The sequence below is a fragment of the Capsicum annuum genome, chromosome 11, assembly GCF_002878395.1.
Source record: "Capsicum annuum cultivar UCD-10X-F1 chromosome 11, UCD10Xv1.1, whole genome shotgun sequence".
In the NCBI taxonomy this organism is placed as follows: Eukaryota; Viridiplantae; Streptophyta; class Magnoliopsida; order Solanales; family Solanaceae; genus Capsicum; species Capsicum annuum.
This window is the reverse complement of record NC_061121.1, coordinates 53,314,106-53,322,305: the sequence shown is the minus strand read 5'-3', so window position 1 is coordinate 53,322,305 and position 8,200 is coordinate 53,314,106. Positions and strand designations below refer to the sequence as shown.

Sequence of the window (8,200 nt, the reverse complement as noted above, 5' to 3'; positions counted from 1 at the left end):
CTTCATGAGTAACTATTATCTTAGCATAATTTGAATGCCATGTAAAATAACTTGGTATGATCGTAATATTTCATCATGACAATAGATAATATGTTGTATCAAACTTTTATGTTGATCATATGAATATCATGTATATTAAAAAACTTGACTATAATCGTTCGCGTAAACACATTCATATGAGGCTTTTCATTTGTCATATGCAAGTGATCTTATTTTAGTATCTCCATATAAAAGTAAAACTATATCATGTTAATATTTATAATAAGACATATAAATGCATCAATTGCACAAGATACAATACTTCATGACCAATTCAATATATTCTGCATGTTTCTCATTTCAACTTCTTTTAGAAGATAATCTGTTTCAATAATATTCAAATCATCAATTTATCCCTTATAAGGATTACCAATAACTTTCCCAAAAATTTTTGTATGCTTCAGGCATGTTGAATTCTTCAGGTATTTTCATATAGATTTTGTCAAGTAACAATATTCAACATTTTATGTGTGACATTTTTTAGTGTCTGGGCTGCAAATTAAATAAATTTTATGCTCACCAAGATGCATCCTTTTGTGTCACTTGATAAGTATTTTTGCATCAACATGCTTAAATTAACTTATAATTCAGATACTCATAACCTTTTACAATATTGCATCATATTGTATCAAAGATATCATCGATGATATATTATTTATATTGATTCGTAATGTGACATTAAATTTTGAGATCTCATCACTTTATTATTTTTAGGTACCCGAGCCTCTCATAAAATTTCATAAAGTGTTATGTCGTAAAATCTTCAAGAGCACATTGCCTCTTTATTATGATCATTTGCTCCTTATCCTTTTCAAGGATTATTTCATTTGGAATCGATTATGGTCTACCACGCTTCATGCATGTTGTAGACTTTTTCTTTCAGGGATACACAATAGGAGATCCACAGATAAATATGAAATTAATTTTGGATCAGCTAAAGCTCCTAGTATTTGACTTGAATTATTTTTTGGATGAAGATCATATTTATGATAATTCACAACATATTTCTTAGTTGCTTATTATCTTACCATTATGTTAGGAAAACTAAAATACATCTCAATTTACTTTAGAGAATCCATCTCTATGCATCATAGATATATCCATTAATCATTTACCACACATCAAAAATTATTAGATAAAAAATATTTGGCTCTTGACCCTGAATCAATTGACAAGGAATTTGATCATATTTTATTGGTCTGCTGCATATTATATTTTATGCAATATATTGTGATTCAGACTAATAAATGAAACTTTGTTCTCATAAGTAATGGTTAAGCTATTTATAAGAGTCATTCAACACCAAACCAGCTTGAATATAAGTCAACATTAATGGCTTGATTACACAATCTGAAAATTATGCTCAACTCACTTTATATTTAGCAAGCAACTTTACAAATGTCAAACTGTATGCTGACAATAAACATTTATGTAATTATCTTATTGATGCATCTTTTCAACTTATCACATGATAGGTAAACATGCCCATATTCATCGTTTATACTTTTCTGATTTTAAGGGATCCAATCCCAACATTAGTTGGTCCAATTAACTTATCATGAGAACAAGAAAGATAAAGGATGCTTGAAGAATCTTCTAGTTCTTCACTACATGTCTGATACTCAATACATACATCTTCAGTGTCATAATTGTTCATGCCAACTTATGAACTTACTTGTATAAGTAAGTTTCAAGTTTACCATGACATATGATTTTTTTCTTAAGTAAATTTCAGATTTACCATTACATGAATAAATTTCTAATTCACTACACGAGTAAATTTTAAAATATTTTTTCTCAATTATTTAATATCTTTTAGAGGTGAGTCGTGATCTCATCCAACTAGTGCGCATCTGTATTAATAAACTATGTTGAATACTGTCATATTCACTTCGAGAGCAAATCGAGACATGCATATAATGTAGAGAATTTTTCTAATCACAATAAGCGTATGAAAATATTATCACTTATCTTCTTTCAAACATATCGTGCACATCTATCACATTCATTTCATGAAATTGAGCATAATCAATGAGACATGTTTCATGATTTTTCACCAAAACATGTACATTATTATGTCTTAGTCATCATTATATCATTAGTATGATGCATTGAGATTCAAATTCTTATTCATATAAAAGTGTCTTAGACCATAAATCAGTGGGACTTGAACCCAACATTTTATTATCATGGTGCATCGAGACTCCACCCTATGTCTTACCATTTTAATGCGATGAAACATGAATCCATCGTCTTCTCAATCAATAATAAAATAGGCCAAATATACGACTCACCCTCGAGCCTTAAAAATAATACCACTTCTAATATTGATAGACTTAAAAATCATCTCATCTACTATCAAGATGAAAGGATGGAGTCTTTGGGACTTAGATCTGACACATGTTTAATAATGTTTTTAAGAAATAGCACCCTCGTAAATAGTGGCAGAGCCAAGATTTTTATTGAGGTGGTTCAGAAGTAAATATACGATCTAGTCAAAGAAGTTCAACATCTACTGTATATATATATAAATATTTTTGACTGTATAAAAATAATATAAAAATACATATTTTTTCGTCGAAAAAGGTTCGGATAAACCCCCTGATTACAAGGTGGATCTTCTACTGCTCGTGAATATCGATATAGTTGAACTCATTAAAATTGAATAGGACAAACTCAAAGATGGTTAGTATGATAAAAACCTAAGGATATAAAAAATAACTTTTCACGTATAACATAACAGGACGTGTAATGGAAAAGTAATTCAAGGTCAAGATGCTTCGACAATTGTTTGTTATAATCTCACCTTCTCACTACTGGTCAGAACCGGAGCCAGCCCCTACGACACCTCTTCGATGAAAAAATATACTATTTATACATAATTAAAATTATTTTTTATGTGGTTATAGTAGGTGTTGAATCCCCTTCAACTTAATTTTCTTTGAATATTGAACTCTCTTACCTAAAATCCTGGCTCCGCCTCTACTACTGGTATACATAGAAATTCTTAACCAATACTAGGTTAATATAAAATAACAATACTGAAGACTTTCCATATCAAGTTAATAATTAAATTCTTTTATTGATCTAGTTTTAACTTGATCAGATGACTTCAATAAATTTTGCTAATGGATGAAAATCAACGTTTTAAGACGGAACAAATATATGAATTCCAAGTCACGAAGCATATTAATTCTAAGTGAGATCTGTTACCAGATGAACTATATATTATTTATATGTAATGATCGACTTAGATGAAGTTCTACGTGAGATTCTTTCCAAGCCACGAGAACAAGATTTCCTATCTTTCCAAAATAACTATCTAATATGCTGTTAACGCGAAAAAGACAACTATAATAAGAGAGAAAAGAGAGATATTTAACTTTCTTTATAATTACGCAAGTATGATATGTCATATGGAAAAAATTACGAAATAATCTTCTATGATTAAACAATGTAATTTTCTTTTTATCTATATAGTAAATTATTTCCAAATCTACAATTCATTTCACACATTTCATCTAAAATATAAAATATTTTGCAAATTATCTACTCCCTCTTTTTAAAAAATAATCATTAAGTGTTCAAATTTGTTGGGTGTACTTAACAAGAAGTAAATTACTTGAGATGTATAGCATGAAATGTAGATTTTGTAGAGCAAGTTATCAAACATATAATTGTGTACAGACGATCATCAAACATGTTTAGGCTTTGATTATGCCAAAGATCCTGTCAAGGGCTGTGCCAATAATTACTGAAATATTCACTTGCGCCTTGGTGCTCTTTACTCTTTGTCTAGTGACACAACATGTTCTTTAAAATACTGCTTCAAAGGAGAGAACATGCAATGTCATTTACTAAGGAGCAGAAGCCACCAGCATACTCCACATATCTTTCCCTGTACAACATGTATGATTCCACAGTGACCTGCAATCATTGACACTACGTGAGTTTAAGTTATTCTTATTGAGGCGGCAAAATTTATGAGCTAAATACTGGTTTAAGGTTAGTTTCAAAGTAAGTCCACATCAACCTATTTGCCAGGTCAAAGGCTCATTTCTTATGGAGACATAACCACGAAAAATTTCCTCTTCAGTTCGCTTGTGAGTTGTGGGTCTTTGATTACATCACAAAGAGGTTCAATTTGAGTGAAATAAAGTTCACACAAGGAATAGAACTTCCTGACCCCTTTTCTAAATGAAAAGCTTATAATTTACAATCGAGAGGAAAGAGACAGCACAGCTGCCTACATCCAGAAGTAAGCAATGTATTAAATGCAGTTGAATAATAGGAAACGACGAGGGCGAAAGAAAATGAAAAAACTAACTCATTAGTGTATAGGTTCAAAAAATAAAAAGAAATTGATCTTCCTATCTGTAAAGGGGAAAAAAGATGAAGTGAAAAGAATGATATAAGTTTCAGAAGTTCTTGGACACTGCAACAATGCTTTCAATTGTGCCTTATGCTAAGCCCTGTCGAGAAATGAACCTTGGGCCTAACTCAACCTCAAAAACTAGCTCAAGAGGGGAGGATTACCCAAGTCCACATAAGCAAACCACTAGTCCATTCCCCAACCAATGTGGGACTTTTAACCACTGTAACACCCCCCTCACGCCCAGGCCCAACTGGCACTGGCGCGTGGACCGGGAGCCCAAAACGGGGATGGACCTGGCTCTGATACCATGTCAAGAAATGGACCTTGGGCCTAACTCAACCTCAAAAGCTAGCTCAAGAGGGGAGGATTACCCAAGTCCATATAAGCAAACCACTAGTCAATTCCTCAACCAATGTGGGACTTTTACCCACTCTAACAAACCCAGAATGATTCAAACTTCTGAAAAATGAGAATTTCTTACTAAAGTAGAACAATTTTTGTTTACTTTAATTGATGGTAACATCAACCTTCTAGGAATGGCAATTGGGTGGTGCAGTTGCAGGGAAAGACGGGTTTAAGCCTGTGCGCGGTGGGTTTAAAGTTGTGCAGTGAGGGGAGGGGAGAAGTAATTCTTTATTAATTGATGTTGGGCAGGGCAGGTTGCGGGTTGTATGTTTAAGTCTTATTGCCATGACAGAATTGGTCCATCTTCTTAGATCCTAATTTCAATCTGGGTGACTTGAAGTGTTAAACACCTTAAAGGATACATGATGTATTTAATTTTCAACATTTTGAGTAACATTCCAAGATTAGAATTGATAAATCAATTTATGTAGGAATATCTGGTGTATTTATGTTGAACATTTTGGATAACATTCTTGTCAGAGTTTGTGACCCGAATTTTGTTGATCCGGCCTTGAAAAGTTCGCGGTGCGACCCATGTTTGTAATTTTTCATGGGGTCTATAGTGGTAGTGTAGGGATAGGGCCGATAGGCTCGATCCCGAAGCCCACCACTGTTCTTGTTGGGGTGCGGGGGCGGACTTGTATGTTTTTGGGCCTAGGACTTATTTGTATGCACGTATTATATAAGTGCGTTTAATGGGTTGTTTCGGGTTGTTCTCATATACACGAAATTGAGACTATTGTCTCCACATTCTACTCCTCTCCATTATAATGAATTCTTTTGCCTCTGCCCGTGGTTTTTCCGCAAGGGTTTCCAAGTAAATCTGTGTGTTCTTGTTTTTCCATTTGCTTGTGGTTTGCTTATTCTATCCGATTCATAACAATTCTAATTTAGTCTACTAAAAAAAGGTAGCCCAGTGGACTAAAGCTCCGGCGATGCGCAGGGTCCGGGGAATGGCCCGACCACAACAGTCTATTGTACACAGTTTTATCTTACATTTCTGTCAAAGCCTATTTGCAAGGTGTTACTTCAACTCCCCCTTCAAATTTAGTCTACTATACAAGGAAAAATAACAAGAAGAGAAACTACAAAGAGAAAAAACTAATTAAACTTCTAAAGTAAAAATAGTTGTTACACTATCCATTTTTAGAAAAACTGAAATGTTTAAGCTGGTTTGTTTAATCTTAAATAATAAAATAATTTTAAAAAGTAAGTTTTTTGCTAGGTGGGGCAGGGAGGGTTGAAAATAGAAAAAAATGCTACACGGTGTGGTACGAGGCGGATTGAAGTCTTTGCAGCTTTAGACCAAACCCACACTGCAATCGTCCCGCCCTGCCCCATTGCCATCTCTATTACCTTCTCAACTCTGGCCACGTTAGTTTTTTAGTCAAGCAAATCTTGGCCATTAAAATATAAATGGGACACATGCCATACATCCAAGTAAAGCTTGGAAAAATGGAGAGTGAGCAGTGAAGAAGAGGTTGATACGCTCAAGATTACGGCAGTTAAACACTTCCTAAAATTCTTTTCTCCTTCAACTCACTTTTCCCAAGTCAATGGTATTACTAAAGTAAAAGAAGATTCCGCCTTTTTGATTAACTAAGCAGCAAGGAAAATCATCCAAACTTTATAATATATCAGAAGTTAGTTAATAGTTATTTAATGATCTCGGTAATTCATCTATCGCCTCAATAAGTGTCACTAAAAACGATCATTAAACATGTTTAGGCTTTGATTCCGCCAAGGGCTATGCAAACAATCATTGGCATATTCAATTACGCCTTGGTGCTCTTTACTCTTACTTTAAAAGGAGAAAGAACATCCAATGTCATTTACTTAGAAGCGCAGAAGCCACCAAACACGAAATACAAAAAATGTCCTTGCAAAATGTTGTTGTTCCTTAAAAGAAGGCAAAAACAAAAAGGACAACCAAGATATCTAAGTGATATGGCGTTAAAACGGTATGCAACAACCTGTTCAATATTTGACAAAATAAGCAGAATTTAAAACACGTGAAAAATGCAGAGAGGGAATACTTACAAGTCGTTAACTATACAACTGTCATTCATCTGAGTACTCATCTGAATCTGACAAATGTTCGTTTTCTGAAATCGGACAAACTAGGCTTTCGATACAGAGTTCTGCGTGAATACTGTCATCAACATTAGTAACCTGTGGATATGTCATAGATTCATGCTTTGGATTGTATATCGCTAAAGCTGATTCAAACACGAGCAGAATTTCACCTTTATTGGACAAGCAAAGAGGCGGAGAAAGCATATATTTATTCTGATGGTATACAGTTTTGTTCAAGACTCTTTAACTCCCATATTCCTTTATTACCCACACATCAGAGTGACTTCTCTGATGATTACATTACAAAGCACGGAAAGATTATGTCCCAACACGCCCAACTCTCCAAACTTCAAATCTCCTTCTTTGTAGCAAGGCGGCAACTCCACACTTACCCATTTCTCATCAACCAAATCAATAGACATGATACCATAACCATCACCACCTCCAGTAGTAACCCAATGAAGCCGTCCATTCGCAAACTTAGTCGATCCACAATACGACATCCCAGGTACGTAGGCCTAAAGCCGAACACTTCCTTGTACTTTCTAATCCATGGATTCCACAGAACCAACCCATCAAACCCATTATAAAGACAAATCAACCCATTAACACAACCCGAACTATAAACATCTCCGTACGGTTTAGTCATAGGAGGATAATCCAAATCAAGTGTCTCCGTAATTGTCATGAAATAAAGAACCAACAGAACAATATTTCATACTATCACGAAATGGTAACAGAGATATATAGTGAGTATAATCCTTAGCAGAAAAACTGAGATGGTCCTTCACAAATCCAGGGCTAGAAATTAAAGCAAACCAATTTTTGGATACACATTTGAATTGTAAGAGGTATTTAACTAGAAGCCTTTCAAGAATTGCTGTGATAAGTTCATCTGGCAACGTGGGGATTGTGAGTTTCCTCCGTTTTCTGTGTTGATGAGATGCTTTAGGTTCCATTTGGTACAGCTTTGCTCTTGTTTTCATCGAAAGCTCAAACAGTACAAATTCAACAAAAAGAGTCTGCAGAGGACACTTTCCTCAGCTTTGCCGCAGGTTCCACTGCTCTTTTTTAAGGGTGTATAGATAAAATCGTTAAATCCAACCGACGAATTAAATCAAATCAAGAAAAAAATTAATTTATAATTTAGTTTAATTGGTTTGACTTTTAAAAAAAAATAAAAAATTAACCATTCTTAATTTGGATTGATGTTGACAAGAAAAAAGTCAGAATCCAAATCAAATCGATATAATATATATATATATATATATATATAATATTCGAACTTTTTTATACATAAAATAT

General features: G+C 33.9%; 1 long non-coding RNA gene across 1 annotated transcript; it reads right to left on the bottom strand.

The window, feature by feature from the left end:
• Positions 1 to 3,669: 3,669 nt before the first annotated feature.
• Positions 3,670 to 7,994, bottom strand: LOC107846890. The gene is made up of 2 exons (XR_001667206.2): positions 6,860 to 7,994; positions 3,670 to 3,966 (listed from the first exon to the last, which is right to left on the bottom strand). It is a non-coding gene; the product is annotated as an uncharacterized LOC107846890 (long non-coding RNA).
• Positions 7,995 to 8,200: the final 206 nt, after the last annotated feature.